This window comes from Trichechus manatus, unplaced genomic scaffold (assembly GCF_000243295.1).
Source record: "Trichechus manatus latirostris isolate Lorelei unplaced genomic scaffold, TriManLat1.0 scaffold00230, whole genome shotgun sequence".
NCBI lineage: Eukaryota > Metazoa > Chordata > Mammalia > Sirenia > Trichechidae > Trichechus > Trichechus manatus.
The window spans coordinates 2,464,660-2,483,113 of NW_004444166.1; the positions used below are offsets into that span (position 1 = coordinate 2,464,660).

The following is an 18,454-nucleotide window of genomic DNA, read 5'->3' on the forward strand; positions in this document are numbered from 1 at the left end:
AAGCTCTTTTAGAGTATCTGATCAAAGTTTATTTTTCTTGAGAAGGATGCAAAATGAATTATTAAGGGATTTTTTTCCAATTGTACATGAAGCCTATGGATGATCTTAAGTTATCTGCAGCCTATAAATCATGCAAGAAATTTCTGAACCAGTTATTTATAATCAGAGCAATCCTTGATCTACCAAAAGATGTACTGGATGCTAATTGGCTGTAACTAATGGCATTTGTCAGAAAACAGGAGACACTAGGGTTTCTTGATTACCTAGTTAGACGTACAGTTCAAGACTATACGTCCAGCTTTGGGTAAGTTAAGTTACTTAGCACCACTATGTACTTAGGAAGTCTACTTTATTTAGATTGTTGCCTTTGATTATGATGTCTCATTCTTTACCAAAAACACTTTTTAAAAATATCATGAAATTAAAACAAAATATCTCATTTTTTTAAAAAAAAGTGCCTTGCACTGATTTGTTTTTTATTTTCTGTGCAATGTTTCTTTGTTTATTTCTAATTTTGATATAATAGTCTCCTGGAAAATAAAATACAGATTTCCATTTATTTGGAAGGGAAAATGCATAGAGGAGGGACATATATGTGAGAGGATGGATTAGCTATCATTTTATAGTTAATCTCTTTGAACCTCAGTTTCTTTAATGCCAATAATATTGAGGAATATGAGGAATATATGTATGTAGAGAGAGAGAGAGAGAACATCCTAGTGGCACAGTGGTTAAACACTTAGCTGATAACCGAAAGGTTGGTGGTTCAAATCCACCAGCTGCTCTGTGGACGAAGATGTGGCAATCTGCTTCCATAAAAATTTACAGCCTTGGAAATCCTATGGGGCAGTTCTACTCTGTCCTATAGGATCGCTATGAGGTGGAATTAACTCGACGGCAATGGGTATGGGTATATATGTGTGTGTGGGTATATATATATATATATATATATTTATGTATGTAGGTGTGTATATATAATTTATTCCTCATCTATACATAATATGAGGAATAAATAATACAGTGTATGAAGAGAAAATGGCACTATGCATGGCATGTGGTGTCAATCAATACATGTTAGATTCTTTTCTCTTCTCCCTTCTCCTGGTGAAGAATTCAGATTCAGAGAATTTAATGGGGGGCAGACTCAAAACCAAGTTATGTTTAACCAGAGATGGGCTGTTAGAGTATTTGTATAAGTATTTGTTGAACCATGTAACAATGCCATTTTTGTAGGTCAAAAACAGTAGAATATTGGTAGTTTTGGATGGTTTGACCTACAACTGAAATAAAGAATTTATATAATTGTTTAGGTACTATAGATAAATTATTGTCCTGAATTGTCATAACCTTTGAAGTAAAGATGGTGCTTTTAATTGAACAGATTATTTTATTTCTGTACTTCCTTTCCGTAAAAAAAGGATGAAAATAGTACTTCAACATCCTGTGGTTTCTTCTCCCTCCTTTGTTACTTCTTAGATGTAAAACTAAAAGTATCCATTGATTCTCAGGATTCAGCTTCACCAAGTTGCTTTGCTTTGGGGCACATCTACATGTGAATTTCCATGACCATATATTAACTGTATATTAATCATGGTTCATTATAGTGTTGATGTTCTCTTTTGGTGTTATTAAGGTTCTTTCAGTAGCAAGTCTATATAGAAATCAAAACTAGGCTCATTAATTTGGATTTGTGGTATGGACACAAGGAGAGTGTGGAAAATAGGCTATGACTTCTGATGCAAAGCAGAGAGGCCTCAAAGGAAGCAAGAAGGTCATTTGTGGTTATCCAGGATGTGCACATAGCTGTAGTTACTCTGTCTGAGATCTGCGACTCGGTGGTGGTTTGAGGGGCTTGGTTCCCCCTTCTGCCTCTGTTGCACCTTTGCACTCATACTGAAGGACTCTCTGGCCTCCCCTCTGTTCCATAGCTTGCTGCTCCCATACTGTATCTGCGTCCTGGCTTCTTCCAGGCCCTCTAATCAGTGGTCCTCCTCACAGCCTGAGTAATGGGGTGCTGCTCATCTTGTTGGTCTCACATTAAACATTACCTCCTACAGAAAGAATCCTCCTTCTCCAACCACATGTACCCACCTCATTATTCTCCATTTTAGCAAATTGATTATTTCATAGAACCTATCAGAATGTGAGAGTCTCTAGGTGGTGTAAACTGTTAATACACTGAGCGGCTTACCAAAAGGTTGGAGGTTGGAGTCTACCCAGAGACACCTCAGAAGAAAGGCCCGATGATCTACTTCTGAAATATCTGCCACTGAAAACCGAATGGAGCATTTCTACTCTGACACACATGGGGTCACCATGAGTCAGAGCTGACTTGATGACAACTGGTTTTACCACAATGTGCAGTTATTTACTTATTTACTAGTTTATATGTTTATCTGTTTCCCCTGCGGGACTAAAAGCTTCATGAGGACAGGCTGTCTGTGTTCTCCATCATTCCAGCCTTAGTACCTAACACAGTTCCTACCACATAATAGGTCCTCAAGAAATAGTTGCTGAATGAATAAATATATGAATGAGCAAGAAACCCCTCAGAAGGGCCTGAGTTGCCTGGCAGACACTCTGAGACTTCTTGGAGAACTGTCCCATAGACTCTCTTCAAATACAAGTGTTTGTGTTGCTGTCAGTCTGTATACCTCACCTAAATTGGGGCACACTTTGCCAAATCATGTGTTTTTCTGTTGAGGCACTTCTTTCCATTAAACAATGATGGCATTTTTCCCATACTAGTTTTTCCTATGTTGTTATAAGTAAGTTGATAGTACACAGAAATGAAGCTTTCAGTAAAACACTAAATAGAAATGGATTTCAGATAGAGATTAAAAGAATGTTATAAAAAATGCATTCATGGAATTAAATAGCAAGGTAGAAAGGCATATATGGGAATCAAAGAACTGAAAGAAACAAGTATCAAAGTGAAGATTGGGAAACAAAACAAAATGAAGCCCAAAGACTGAACCACATTAAAGAAAGGGATGATGGACTGGCCGGCTGCAGAGCAGACTTGTGGGGATTGAGAAGTGAAGCTGAGGCAGAGGAATGGTTTTCAGTCAGTGGCTGGGGTTTATTCAGGACCGAAAGAATAATGGGGCATTAAAAAATCAGAGGATATAATAATCTGTGACAAACTTTCAACTGCACTAGTTTCTCCTAGTTATTAACATCCACTTTACTGAAACATAAAAAAGGTTCAAGCAGGGGCATTTGAACATCTGTCTGTAAAATTATGTTTATAATTCAAAGAGCCTTCTTTATTGGCCACTTTTGAAATACAAGTAAATCTTTACCTTTTCCAATTTCATTGAATCCATAGGGAAAGGAAAAGAAAGCCTTATTACTCTAATTGAAGAATATAGAGTTGGAATTAATTTCCTTTTAGAGTACAAAGTAAGGAAGCAATAAAATTAAGGAAAAAAAGGGAAATCAAAAGATGACCCATAGTGTTGCTTATCTTTGCTCTTGTTACACGGGAAGGTTGACATTTTACTCTGTATCAAGGTCACAGAAATTAGAAAAGCATACTCTCTATCTTTAAGAAATCTCTAAATTATAGAGCTTTGAGTTAGCAGGCACCTCAGGATGATGTAGACCAACCCTTTACTTCCAGAAAGGCATGGTGTTATTATCCTCCATTTTGAAGATGAAGCAAGTAAATTAAATTATCTGCTGTGGTCACATAGCTGAAAAATGACTGATGGCTTAGGATGCACGGAAAGTGGGGATAATGCAGGGAAGGTTATAAAAAATCAGGCTCTGTCTGCAATTAAGATGTGCCTTCCACTACACTACAACCAAGTGCGTATGTACCGTTTTGATATGCATAGAGGGGAAGATGTGTTATATTCAAGTCCGCTGTTGTTTACCAAAATAGGTTCTTTACTTTCTGTGAGAAGGGAGAAGGAAGGGAGGGAGGAAGGGAGGGAGGGAGCCAGGGCGGGCGAAAGCTTCTGCTAAAAGTGGCAATTGACTTCTAGGTCCATGTTTTGAATTGTGAGATCTGACGTCCCAAATTGTAACAAATAAGAACATTAAGATTCTGGGTCCTAATCGCCAGGTTCCGGATCTGACAGTAGAAGTAAACGCCTTGAGAATTCTGATACTGACAGTGAAGTTGGCACTCTGTGATAGCTTAGCTTACCTTGGACTTTAGGGATGGGAGGTGAAGATCAACCCTAGTGAAGTTGCGATCATTTTTTTCCCCCTGTGTTCCATTTGCCACTATGTCCGTAGGGAAATTATATTATCAGTCTTCTGGTTTTTAAGTGAGGTACCACGTGTCTACATTTTAAAAAGAAATCTTCATATTTCGCTTTCCCAGCTGCAGAATTCAGTGTACTTTGCCAGTTTGACTCAGTGATTTCTAGAGTTTCCATTCTGCAAGCATGACAGCTAGAAGACTCAGGCTTCTCTGGGTTCCACAAGCCCTCCCTAGACTTCGGCAAAACACTGAATTTACAAAAAAAAGAAAAAAAATGAACAGAAATATTTTGACAGACTTTCCATTTCAACAACAATTCAATGACGAACTCCAAAGTAACTGACTTCAGGTTGCACTGAAATGATCTCTTTTAACCTGGCATTTCCAGCCTAGCTATGTTTTACAAAAAAACAGTATTGCTTTTATTCATTAGTTTTATGTTGCTTTTCAATTAAAAATCTATCCTTTATGAAGACAAATCAAGTGTACATTTGAAAGAAAACTGAAGAGGCCTGTGTCTTGTGCATATTAAACCTCAGTAACAAGCACAATTACTAAGCCACGTGCATGTTTCCTTTCCTTGTTCCCTGTATTTCCATTGGCTCTCAGAGAAGTTCTCGCTTTGGTGGGTCCTTTTCAATCGGGAAGACTCTATTGTGTGCCAGCTGAGGCTCTGTCTGCAATTAAGATGTGATGTCTTCCATCACCCCTCCACATTCCACAAAAGTTTCTTACTTCTTTTTCTTAAAATTGCAACCAAACTTTGAATTTGCCTGGGCCTGCCCTATGAAACTGTTTGTATTTTAAAAATAATATTCATAAAAATAATAATCTAGTTCTCCCTATGTTACTAGCTTCCGTTTTCCACATTCAGCACAAGGGACGGTTTTGACAGGTCGCTTGAAGAGATTTAGAAGAGAGGCTGAAGTTAATTGAGGTTAGCAAGAAAAATATTACTGTCAATTTCAGACTTTTTCTTTAATTATTTTTAACTCATGAATAATCAATTAAATGAAAAGGGATTGCACATTTAAGAGCATCTCGAGAATTTCCACTCCTGAAAGCATCAGAGGAGAGGAGCCTCTGCTGACACTATCTACCACAGAACACACCGCTGGCTTTCTGCAGATGACATAGTTTTTTCAAAAAATGATACTTCTTTTGAAGTGACAGAATGAATACACTGGAAGGGGAAGTTGAGCATATACAGCCATAAAAGGTAATTTCAGCCTTTTCAGTGACAACCTGGCTGCAGTATAGCAGTGGGAGTAAGTGTAGCATACAACTATAAAGACGGGGAACTGCTGGACCTATCCTGAGAAAGAAAAACAGCCGGTAGGTAGAGCTCTGCGTCAGGGTAAGCTGGCAATCACTGTGCCTCCTCAGTGCACATTAAAGCGCCTGTGAGGCCTCAGTCTGCAAAACAGAAGGCTGGCCTGAAAGGACTCACTTGAGTGATACATTTTATTTTATTTAAAGGCCACTAAGTTGTTTTATCAACCCCACTAGTCAATTAATCTAAACTGTGTAGATTATTTCTTCTATTGGAAAATATTGTTGTCAAAAATTTAGCAAAGAGGAAAATCCATTTTTAAAAAGAGGAATTATCTCTAGAATGAGTTCTTTCACAGATTATTTCCACTGGCCTTGCAACAGCAACAAGTTTGATTTGCTTTATGGTTTTTCCATTTTAACTGCCCTGCTCCCTTGTGTGTGTGTGTGTGTGTGTGTGTGTGTGTGTGTGTGTAATTTGAATGTTCTTTCCTTTATGAAATAGAGTTAGCATTTTAGTTTATGTTGGTACCTATGGAAGGTGAAAGTCATGGTAAAGATACATTTGTGATCTGGACATGAAAACCAATTCTCCCCTTGGTCGGTGGTCATTCTTTGTGGGTCCGTTCTTTCAGTCATGCATTTATTCAGCAAACTCTTGTGGAACATCCACCGCTATTCAGGAGGCAACTCTACCTCGCTGAGAACCCAGGTAACTGTTTTAAAAGTAGGATATGTAGCATAGGATTTTTGGTCATCTTCGACACCCAATTTTCCTTTTTATTTCAGCAATATTTCTCCTTTCACAAAACTGGATGTCTTTTTCTTAAAAAAAAAAAAAATAGAAACGTCATTAATTATGGTTGACCCATAAGTCAAGGAACTGGTTCTGAAAACAATATTTAAAGAATATGTGGTTAATTTGTATTTTATCTAATTCTAAAACGGAAGGATAGCCATGGTTTTCTTAAGGTTCATTTGTCTTGAGAACTGTTTATCCGACAAGTCATTTTTTCTTTAGAGTACTGGCTTTGGAGGCATCCTTTCTAATTTCCATGTCAAAAGACAGACTTCTGTCATTAAGAACTGAATTTCCAGGTATGAGGACCTGAAATATCCATGCATTGAGAGTCATCACTTTGACTAATGGAGGATCCTGACCACACATCATCCTAAGCACCTCTTCACAGTATGTCATTTTTCCAGCTCAGTTGATTTTTGATATATCTCACTTTATCAGTCACTGAGGTGGAAATTTCACCACTCTTATATGCTTTTTGAGTTTTTCTTAGTGTTTGTTTGTAATAGGTTTTATGGGTGATTAGTTATGTGAATTGCAGCATTCTTGGTGATGGGAACCTATCTTAATTTCACTCATGAAGCCTGTTTCTCTCATAAACTGTGCCATAAACCACGGATAGAATTTGTTTTTCATTTAAACATACCTTCTTGGAATTAGTACGGGTACTTTTCATTACTCCTTAGTGTGAAAGTTAACAGCCGAAATTATTTGCATTAGCCCCACTGTTTGAGCGTGGACCTTTTCAACTGTGAATTTCACACATTCGTTACTATTCTGAGACACACCACTGCCTCATCGCTCCACTGGCCACTCTCAAATGTCAGGATTTTACCAAAGCCCCGCTGAGCAATATTATGACATAAGAGTAATATTTCTGTTACTCCTGCAGATGATCATCCTTGCCTTAAAAGCTTTCACAGTCCAACAGGAGAATTGATATCACTCACCATTTTATTTTACCTAATGTGACTGCATGTACCTGCCCTAATAGTCAATCTAGTGTCTTAGTTAAAGGCACAGATTTTGAGGTCTTATGAATCTGGTTTTGAGCCCCAGCTGTGCTATTTAGCAAATGTGTAACCTTGGGCAAGTTACTTAATCTCTCTGAATCTAGGTTTCCTTACTTGACTCGATGGCAGTGGGTTTGGTTTTTGTATATATCTATATATCTATATATCTATATATCTGTATATCTATATCTATATATATATGCATTCCACAAACTTTGTTGTCTCATGTGGGTTTGTTTGGGACATCAGAGTTCATGTAAATCAGGAAATATCATTGATTATGAAAAGACCTGCGATGCACAAGACATGTTGCTGTTACATGCCGTTGAGTAAGTTCCAACTGATACCGACCCTGTAGGACAGAGTAGAACTGCCCCATAGGGTTTCCAAGAGCGGCTGTTGGATTTGAACTGCTGACCTTTTGGTTCGCAGCCGAGCTCGTAACTGCTATGCCACCAGAGTGCCTCCTGTACGGGACATACTAGATCTTTAATAATCAATGATATTTCTTTTTTTTTTTTAATTTTACTTTAGATGAAGGTTTACAGAACAAACTAGCTTCTCATTAAACAATTAGTACACGTTGTTTTGTGACATTGGTTGCCAATCCCACAACATGTCAGCATTTGCCCCTTCTTAGCCTTGGGTTCCCCATTACCAGCTTTCCTGTCCCCTCCTGCCTTCTAGTCCTTGCCCCTGGGCTGGCATGCCCTTTTAGTCTCCTTTTGCTTTATGGGCCTGTCTAATCTTTGGCTGAAAGGTGATCCTCAGGAGTGACTTCATTACTGAGCTAAAGGGGTGGCTGGGGGCCATACTCTTAGGGTTTCTTGAGTCTCTGTCAGACAAGTAAGTCTGTTATTTTAGGGGGGGCGGGAATTTGAATTTTATTCTACATTTTTTCCCCAACTCTGTCCCGGACCCTCTACTGTGATCCCTGTCAGAGCAGTCAGTGTCAATGATATTTCTTGATTTACATGAACTCTATGTACAAGATGTGGAGCCCTGGTAGCGCAGTGGTTCAGAGCCGTCAGGAGCTACGACTGCTAACCAGAAATGTTGGCAGTTTGAATCCACCAGCCACTCCTTGGAAACCCTATGGGGCCAGTTCTACTCTGTCCTATAGGGTCGCTATGAATCAGAATCCACTCGATGGCAGCAGGTTTGGTTTTGGTTTCATGTACAAGACACAGACCAAGATTTTCTGATAGGGTGTTGTTAATTTGAGGTGGAGAGGGGTGTGAGTCAGTTAAACAGAAAATGGTGGCACAGTAAAACTTCTGTTACAATCAGTACTTCTGCCCCTTCTCAACTGCTTTAACAAAAATAGTGCTCAGTCTGGAACGGAAATGACATAGCTTAAAATTGTTTTTCATAGGCACAGACCAGAGAAGGTGTGGGGCTGTGTGGATTTATTGCTTCCTGCAGTAGCTTTCATCCACTGTCTGCCTTTGTCATGTGCTGCACAGGAGTACAGCCAGCTTGAGACCAACCTGTCAAGGGTGTTTTTTGCACCTAAGGAACACAGTTGAGGATGAAGTCTCGCACCCTGAAAGCTGAGCTGTGCTGCTTGTGCACATGGTATACCTGCTGTCACTGAGTATCACACTGTTAGGTCAGCTCCAGGAATTATTGCATATTTACTGAAAAACGTGAGCATTCTTCCCTGAGCGCATAGAAGAGGAAGTCGTCAGACCAATAAACAGCTCTGCTCAAAGAGCAAGGGGTTGTTAACAAGTCACAAGTCTTGAAGGACCAACAAAAGAAGCCTGTGATTAAACCAGACTGCTTTCATTAACACTGTGAGGTATTGATTTACTGTAGAAATAATTGCATTGTAATTGTGGGTGACTTTATAATGTTATTTTGAGTCTTTTGTTCCTTTCAGTGTACCACCAAAATGTTTAAAGTGTTTCAAAGTTATGCCATGAAGGCTTTTGTAGAGAATTTGTTGAAATGGAATATTAGGTGTGACCAGACGAATAAAACTTTCTTTCAATGAGACATCTACAGGGATTATGGAAGAGTTTTATTATTAAGAATCTGTGTTTTTATTCGATCCAGTTTACTGGCATTTCACCCGTAAGTTATTCTCTTTTCTACCATATTTTAACTAGGTACTTCAGATTTGTGTCCGCGTTCTCTTTGTCTGTACATTCCTTTCCTTCTGTAAAGCTGTCTTTTTCTGCCTTTCTGCCTTGGCCTTAGAAGGAAGGATAACTCTCATGGGAGTATTAAGTGTTCACACTGACAGTCCTGTGTATGTGGCCTTGTAGACATACCCAGTCCCAGCTTGATGTGTAGTGCTTACTTCCTAGGAGCCTGTTTCATGCCTTTTGTTGCGGGAGTTGGGAAGCAGTGGCAGCTATCCTAGATGATCTTTTGCTGTTTAGTAAAAGTAGAAAGGAAAGATATTCTTACAATGATGTCATTAATTTCCCAAGTTAGGCAGATATGACCAAAGGATGTATAATCCAAGCCATTTGGGAGATAGCTAAGGCAAAGTCACCTTCAACAACTTCAGGCACATTTCCTGCCCGCTTTAGGAAGGATTCTGCACTGTCTACTCATATGTATTATGAAAAGAGGGGCTGGCAGTGCCAAGCTGTGATCAAGCAGTGGGGAATCTGGCTTGTCTTATTCCCTTTAGCACCAGGAAGTTATATGGACCCGTACTTCATGCAGCCAAAGAGAAGGAGGGCCTCCAATGCAACCCAATATGACAGTAAGCTGTACTTATATTTGAAACACATTTTCCATTTTTAATGGCTCATACTTAGGGAGACAGGTCTGTGCAACCAACTTACTGTACCAGCATATGTGAAAATGCTTACATATTATATTTTATAAGATGTTAATAACATAAGAATCTTCTAAATATTTACTACTTGAATCTTTGTTAAATTATCTGGATGCATGCCTTACCGAGAATTTACGAGAAGTGGTTTTAATCGAAAATTAAGTTGTAATAATTTGGACATTTTCTATTTATTATTATTGGACCAATATTTTGATATTTATGGCTTTCTGATTTCGTCTGTGTGAAGTCCTGTAGTACGTGAGGACTTCTGCCAGTAATGTAATGGTAAATTGCGTCAACTGTGTAGCTCTTCATTGGCCTAGTGCTTCATAGTTTTAAGCTGTACATATTAGAAGGTTTCTGGAAATAAGGTATGAGAGGAAAACAGCATTATGTACATTAGTTGAAATTGGCATCATGTTGCCAAACTGTAATAAGCCTTAGGGGAGCTCAGTGTTGAAACTACTCAATTGAATGCTGCAATTTCCCATAACAATTTAAAAGGCCTGCAGGCATGCTAAAGTCCTAGCTGGATCTTTCAGTTAACACTCTGTAACATGACCCCAAAGTCTCACTTACATCACAGCAATTAAAATATATTCCACATTACATGTTTACTACCATAGACTGAAGAAATAATTGAATAAAATGCATTTATTTCCCAAAAATAATCATGGAAATCTTCATATTCACAATTTCTTCTTTTCAAAGTGGTATTGCCATTCCGTACATATACTCAGAGAGCGTAATGGTGATAGTGAAGGGGGAAGAGGGTGGGGCAGGGGAAAAGGAATCTAATGTAGACTAACAACTAGTAGTCATTACTGAGGAGTCTTGGTGGCGAAGTGGTTAAAGTACTTGGCTGCTAACTGAAAGGTCAGCAGTTTGAACCCACCAGCTGCTCTGCGGGAGAAAGATGTGGCAGTCTGCTTCCATAAAGATTTACAGCCTTGGAAACCCTACGGGGTTGCTATGAGTCAGGATCGACTTGATGGTGGTGGATTTGGTTTTTGGAGTCATTACTACTTTGTGACCCACATAAAATTAGGTTAGTGGTCTCAGTCCAGTTCATAGGTGACAGGTCCATTATGCAAAATAATTATTGTAATCAGTGCTAATTGGCCCATACTGTAGTTAGAAGTAGAGGGACAAAAAATTAAATGTGTGTTAAAATAATACACCTCCTGGCTACAGACTTACTGCCCCTAGACTAGAGCAGAAATGCCAGTGACCAGTTGGGAAGGTGATGGAGAAATATAGTAGCACTCTCCTGAGAAAGGTGTTTTCATCAATTAGAGTTTTTTCTTTAGTGCTCCATCCAAATTAAATAAAAAAATCCTCCTGGTATATGGATTATAACTCATTTTTTACTGATAATATAACTATTTTGTAATGATCTGAATAACAAATTCAGTTATTTTAAAACAAAGCCACAATGGCCAAAATTAATCCATATTTTCTCAACAGTGACTATTGCATTTTAGTATTGCCTTTCTTTGAAGAAACGTAGACCAAATTGACTTACTCCAAATTGTTGTTGCGTTTTAATATTTATTGAGTAGCCACAATTTACTAGCTTACCTTGAAAGTGTGGTTTTTAACAATTGTCTAGAATACATCATCAAGGTATGAAATACAGTGGCAAAAATCCAGCTTCTCTACTTGGCAGGCAGTCAACGTGAAACCAAGGAAACTGAATTTTCTTTGTGCCTGTTGAAACACTCTTGCTTGCACTGCCCTTTTGTGGTCAGGAAGAGCCTTGAAAGAATCCTACTTCAGCAAACATCTGAGAAGGCAACATTTTTATCAGCTGCGTAGGTCCATTTTAATCTTCTGCCTGGATTTATAACTACACTTAGTAACAGCATGATTTTGTTTTTTTTAATTGAGCCACTTATTCCAGATCCTTTGTGCAAATTATTAAAAGAGGCCTCTTTGGATGACGGAGCACCATCGTCAGAGTGCTGGGCTGGGCGACAGAGCATAGGCTAGATGGTAGCCCCCTACTCAGCCCTCAGCAGGTAAACCATGACAAGGTAGGCCTGGGTCAGGCCACGTCTACCTGATCCATAAAAACATTTCAAAAATTATAAATTATGCATCTATTGGATGGCGCAGGACTGAGCAGTGTTTCTGTGGTGCGTAGGATCGCTATGAGTCGGAACTGACTCAATGGCACCTAACAACAAAACAGTGCACCTATTTGTATTTATGATATAAAACATCCAGGAAATTCAAAACAACTGAGGAATTGGATACAGTTTTCTATTTTTGCTTGACTATTTGGCAGCATTTATACAAAGTCATAATATTTGAGTGTATTATACATAAGCACTTTAAGGTGTGTGACTAAATGCGAGATGTCAAAACATCATATTTCTATGTGAGCCTATACCCAGTCAAGCATATTTATATTTCCTAACAGTGCTGCATTAAAATTTGTTTAAAAACAAACAATAAAAACCAAAGAAGGAAAATAATGAAGAGAATTGAATCCTCTAGAGTAAGCGCTCAAACTACTTGACAGACAGGTTATGAAAATGTTGGTCCCTTTTCCCAAACCCATTGAGACTGAGCCCAGACCACACCTGGCCCCCACAGTATCCACAGCAAGCTTAGAAGGTTTCCACAGTTCATTGGACAAATCAGACACTCCAGACTGAATCCAAAGGCATTTTGAAACCCTGAAGCAACTCTGAAATTGACCTGTCCCCCCTAGAGTTTCATCACTTTGGGGACAAATGGAGTTTGGGAATCTTTCTATCCACGTCTCCTTCTCACATCACACAGAGATGCCGTGTTGTACCAGACCCTCATCTCCAGTACTGAACTAGAATTTCCCACTCTCCAGGGGTCTGTGAAGAAAGTTCCATTTGGCTACTTTGGTGATTTTCAGACTGAGATAAAAGCTATCTGGTGGGCAGTAGACAGAGTATATGTTTATTATAGTAATTTTGCCTGTGAGTTACAGAGGCATGAATAACTGCAGTTATCCTTTATTCTTCAAATACTTGTGGATAGTTACCAGGTTGGCACCTAGTTGTTACTAAAATAAACCTAAACTAGTTCTTTGAATCTTGAGACTCTTAATCAGTTTTATTGCTTCTCTTGAAAGTGCTGCCAGTGTTTGCTTACTGCTTTCTACTGACAAATCCTAAGTACTTGGGTAACATTATAGATGAAATCATTTTGAGATTATTGGTGTGGGAACTGTTGTTTTACTATTTTTTTTAAATTTGATGACAGTATTTCTGAATAAGCATATAAAAATTCAAAAGTTAAATTCCATTCAAATATTTTAGGAAAATACCCATTTTATTACAGATGTATAATTCCTTATAGGACTGAGATCTTTTACATTTTCCCCAAACCCACTTCCTAAAATTACTTATGCTTAAGCCTAATGGCGAAGAATATGAAATATACCATGGACGGCCAGAAGAACAAACAACTGTCTTGGAAGAAGTACAGCCAGAAAGCTCCTTGGAAGCTAGGATGGTGAGACCTTGTCTCACATACTTTGGACATGTTATCAGAAAGGACCAGTCCCTGGAGAAGGACATCGTGCTTGGTAAGGTAGAAGGTCAATGAAAAAGAGGAAGACCCTCGACAAGATGGATTGACACAGTGACTGCAACAGTGGGTTCAAACATAGCAACAGTTGTGAGGATGGTGCAGGACTGGGCAGTGTTTCGTTCTGTTGTATATAGGGTTGCTATGAGTCGGAACTGACTCAACAGCACCTAACAACAACAGCAAGCCTATGGACATTATTCTTGGACACTGGACAATGTTCTTGATTTACTTATAAGAGCTAGCCTTTATCAAGTACCTATTATGTTATGTACCAATTAATGTGATAAACGCTTTAAAAAACTTTATCTCATTTTATCTTCACGATATCTTCATAGGAAAGGTATTTTCATGTGCCTTTTAGAGAATTAAATATAGGAACCCAAGCCTCTGAGAGCTGAAGTAACATGTCTAAGGTCATAAGTCACATAAATTGTAAATAGTGGACATGGGTCTGTCTGATCAAAAACCTGTGCTATATTTTCTCCCCAGTTGCATTAGTATAGGTTTGAGTTGAAAAATCTAGAGTGGGAACTTTATGACTCAGAATCATATTCCTCTTTCTCTCAGGTTTGCTTTCCTCCATGTAGACTTCAATCACAGGCAGGCTTTTTCCACATTATGGCAAAAATGTAAATAAGCTCCAAGTTTATATCTTCTCAGCTTAGCAACTCCAGTGGAAAGAGTAGGCTCATTCCCAACAGTTTTATCAAATGTCCTGGGGCTGACCGTATTGGGCTGAATTAGGTCACACGTCCATTTGTGAACCAATCAGTGAGTGTGATGGTTAAGATTGTGTGTCAGTTTGGCTGGGCCATGATTCTCAGTGGTTTGGCAGTTTTGTAATGATGTAATTTGGCAGTTATGTAAAGATGTAGTTATTCTCCATTTTGTGATATAATGTAATCACCTCCATGATGTGATCTGATGCGATCAGCCAATCTGTTGTAAGGGGAGTTTCCTCAGGGGTATTGCCTGCATCCAATATATATATGAATGTTCTGGCAAAGCTTGTTTTCTTGTTCTGGATCCTGGGTCCGGCTCGTCACCATCTAACCTCCAGTTCTTGGGACTTGAGCCAGCTGCCTGGTGCCTAACCTGCTGATCATGTGTTCGTCAGCCCCTGCAGCTATGTGAGTCAGGAGAAGCCTCTAGCCTGATGCCTGACCCACAGATTTGGGACTTTCCAGCCTCTACAACCATGTGAACCATTTCCTTGAGATAAATGTCTCTCTCTCTCTTCACTGGTTTTGCCTCTGTACGGAACCCAGCCTAGGGCAGTGAGAGTCTGTGTATGAAGTTCCTAGAATCCAGGATTGGGGTCAACCTCACCTGAACCCCTGGACCTAACATGGGGGAGAGACATTTCAAAGAAATGCAGAAAGAGTTTTGCTCTTTTGGTGACTAAACCACATGGAACAGGAGACAAACGAAGAGAATTGTACCCCCCATTTCCTCTGAAGTGCACAGCATGCGGTATCACAATGTTTTTCTTCCCTAATGGATTTTCCATGAAAAAGAAGCTTGAAAATACATTCAGTATATTTCATCTTAAATTAATACTGAAGTTTATAGTTTTATTACTCCTCAGTGTAATTTCACTTGGTTTTTGCTTTTGCCTCACCAGTACTGTGATTTCTGCCCATTTAGTTATCATGTATTTTCAATATGACAACCTTCATTGACTTTGTTTAACATCGCATCTGGTGATTTTCTGACACAGTTTGTTAAACCCTCATTTCTCTCCCTCTCTTTCTGTCTCTCCCTCTCTCCCTCTCTCTTTTTTTTCCTTTCTCTGCCTCTCCCTAATACCCACTTTTTGTTATAAGGTTTAGAATATAGTCTAGTGCTTAAGAGCACAGATTTTTGAATTAAACTGAAATGCGTTCAGATTCCGCTCTGCTGCTTCCTGACTCTGTGACCATGGACACGTCAATTAAGCTCTCTGGGCCTTAGTTCTCCTGTGTGAAAAGGGGGCTTATAATTCCTATTTAGCAAGGTTACTGTGAGGATTAAGTGGGGTCATATATGTAAAGCACCTGGCATATTTTCAGCTTTCAATAAATAATCATGATTGAAATTAATAATTCATCAAGGAGCTTTTATGTCCACTCTTAAAGAGAGGAATATGCCCAGCACTTAGGGGACTAATACTAGATCTTCATTTAAGAAGCTCCCCCAGTTGCACACAGCATTGCCAACTGTCACCAGGTCTGCAATTTCTCATCTTTAAGTCTCTTTTATGATATAGAAAGCTTTAGTTGTTTTTAAGCTATCTAGAAGGCTTCCATATTTTTCTCTCATTATGACTGAAAGTTTAAATTTGAAGCACATGCTGCATAGGTCTCTGAGTTTGGCAACTTTTCGAAGAAACAAATGGAAAAGCACCATATGGGAGTGTGAATTCCAGCATAGCTCATTCGTTAATTGTATGACTTGAAAATTTTTATTAATTTTTCATATTCCTCATCTGCAAAACTGGCAAATAACACAAACTTGTAGTTGTTGTTAGGAATAGAAATGAAGTGTGGAGTACCTAACATGAAAAAGTGCTTAATGAATGGAGGTTATTATGATGATTGATATTTGATTGTGGCTGGCATGTCCACAGAGGTGGGCATGTTCAGCTGAAAGTGGCATCGCAGGCGGTGACCTAGTTCAATCAGAACAATACATCTGGTGTGATATCAAAGTTGTCTGCCTGGTTGTTTTTTACCTAGTGTGTATTTGAGGCCATTTGGTGGAAGGATAAGATAGTATATACTTTGTACCACAGTATTACCTACATGATACCTAATTGTTTCCTTACTTTCCCCTCTGAACTAGATATTATTACCCACAGAATCTTTAAGTGCCAGGCACGTACCGAATCACTGATGAATAAAGTGGTGGCCTCTATATTCAGAGTGATGGTTTAAAGCATTATAAAAATGCTTAAATAGACATGATGGATATTGGTTGATCCAGGCAGGCAGACAAATTGAGAGATATTATTTACACTTTACCCTTAAGGTCTGCAATCTAGGAAAGCTGCATATGGCTAAACTGTATTGGATTCTTGAGTGCTTTTTCCCATCTATTCTTAGTATGGAGATTATGACCTTCTCCCCACGGTTATTTATGCCTTTGCAACCATAAGCGACATACTTGTACTAATATATATGAATATTCTCTATCAAATATCCTTTTCCATAATTTTTTCCAGGAAAAACAGAATTACTTTTCATTTCAAGCCCTGCTAGTGAATTGTTTTAGTATTTTTTAAATCATAGAATATTTTCCACTTTACGTTATTGAGAAAATTAGCTTCATTATTTTTTTTCTATTTGATCATTTGCAGTTTTGTTTCCTTCTACATATAAATATTTTTTGAAAGAATTTTTAATGATTTGATGAATTTAAGTCACTTTTCTTATAGCTTAAGATACTATTCTATATATTTTTTAATTAAACATTTTCCAATGGTAACATTTATTCAGTAGCTATTTTAGTATGTTGTTCATATTGTTTGATTATCTCAGTTTACATATTTACCATCTATGATAAAATGTGAAGACTAGCTTTGAGTTTAAAACAATATGCTTATTTATTATTTTTAAAGACAAATATTCACTTACATATAAATGCACAATATATTAAGTAAACATCCTTATTGAATATATATACATATACACACATATTTATATTCATACACACACATATGCATAGAAGAACTCTGAAAAAGAGAACACCAAAATGTTAAGAGGGAAATATTTTTTTTTTTGGCTTATCTGTATTTTCTGATTTTCACAAGGAACAAGTGTCAGTTGCTTAATACATATTTTAAATGAAAGAGAAGCAAGAATTGGGAGTGTATATTAAGCAGTGTTTAGGGAATAGTTTTCCATTCTGCCTGTCTCAGTTGATGTCCCTGTAGTCACTCAGTTCCTCAACCCAGAAACCCGGAGGTCATTCTCAACTCTTTCTTTTCCTCACTCTTACCTTCAGCCTATTACAAGTCCTGCTGGTTCTACCTCTACAGCTCTCTCAAATACTTCCTCTTCTCTAAACCTCCACTGACATTTCTGGCTTCCTAGTCCAAGTTAGCCTTCTCTCATGCCTGAACTGCTACAAAAATATGCCAACAAGTTTTCCTACTTCCACTCTAAATCTCCATTTCTCTGGCCTTTACCCTTCACCATCAGGATTTTTCCAAACTGTAAATCTGAGAATGTCACCTCTCTGCTTAAAATTCTAACGATCGACTTCCAGCAAAATGGCGCTCTAGGTAGAAGCACCACGCTGTCCCTCCACAGCAAAGATCTGAGAAACTAAGCTGAACAGAGGAAACAACAATCCTGAAACCCTAAAATATCAAATGAAGAGATACAGAACTCAGCCAAGCACCAAATAGAGTGAGAAAAGTGACAGAGAATGGACAGCGAGGAGAGATTCATGCAGAGGTCCCCTATCAGTAACACAGCACGGATCCACCATCTTGGACTCCTATCGGAGACCAGCAAACGGGGTACGAAAAAGCAAATTCACAGAGCTTCCAGCGGGAGACAAAATAACCGGTAACTTGCGATAAACGCTTTCCCACCCCCCACCCTTCTTCACCCCCACTTGGCCTGCTCTGCTTCCCGTGGCCACAATCTCTTGTCTGGGAAGCACCGGCTACTTGGATTCCATGCACCCGAATGGGCCAGCTCTCTGAGTGCCATTTGTTGGCTGCTGGTGTTGCTTTTTTCTGCTTCTTTTGATTTCTTCCTTACCTCTCACCACCTCCCCCTCATATCGCTCAA

At 38.7% G+C, this 18,454-nt stretch overlaps 1 protein-coding gene across 1 annotated transcript in view; it reads left to right on the forward strand.

Annotated features, from left to right (window-relative positions):
• The first annotated feature begins 5,453 nt into the window (after nucleotides 1–5,453).
• The window catches only part of TENM3 (teneurin transmembrane protein 3), a 660,303-nt gene continuing 647,302 nt past the window's right edge, over nucleotides 5,454–18,454 (forward strand). Inside the window, exon 1 of the mRNA XM_004389020.2 lies at nucleotides 5,454–5,551. The gene's annotated coding sequence lies outside the window, so the exon portion shown is untranslated. The remainder of the gene's footprint in view (nucleotides 5,552–18,454) is intronic.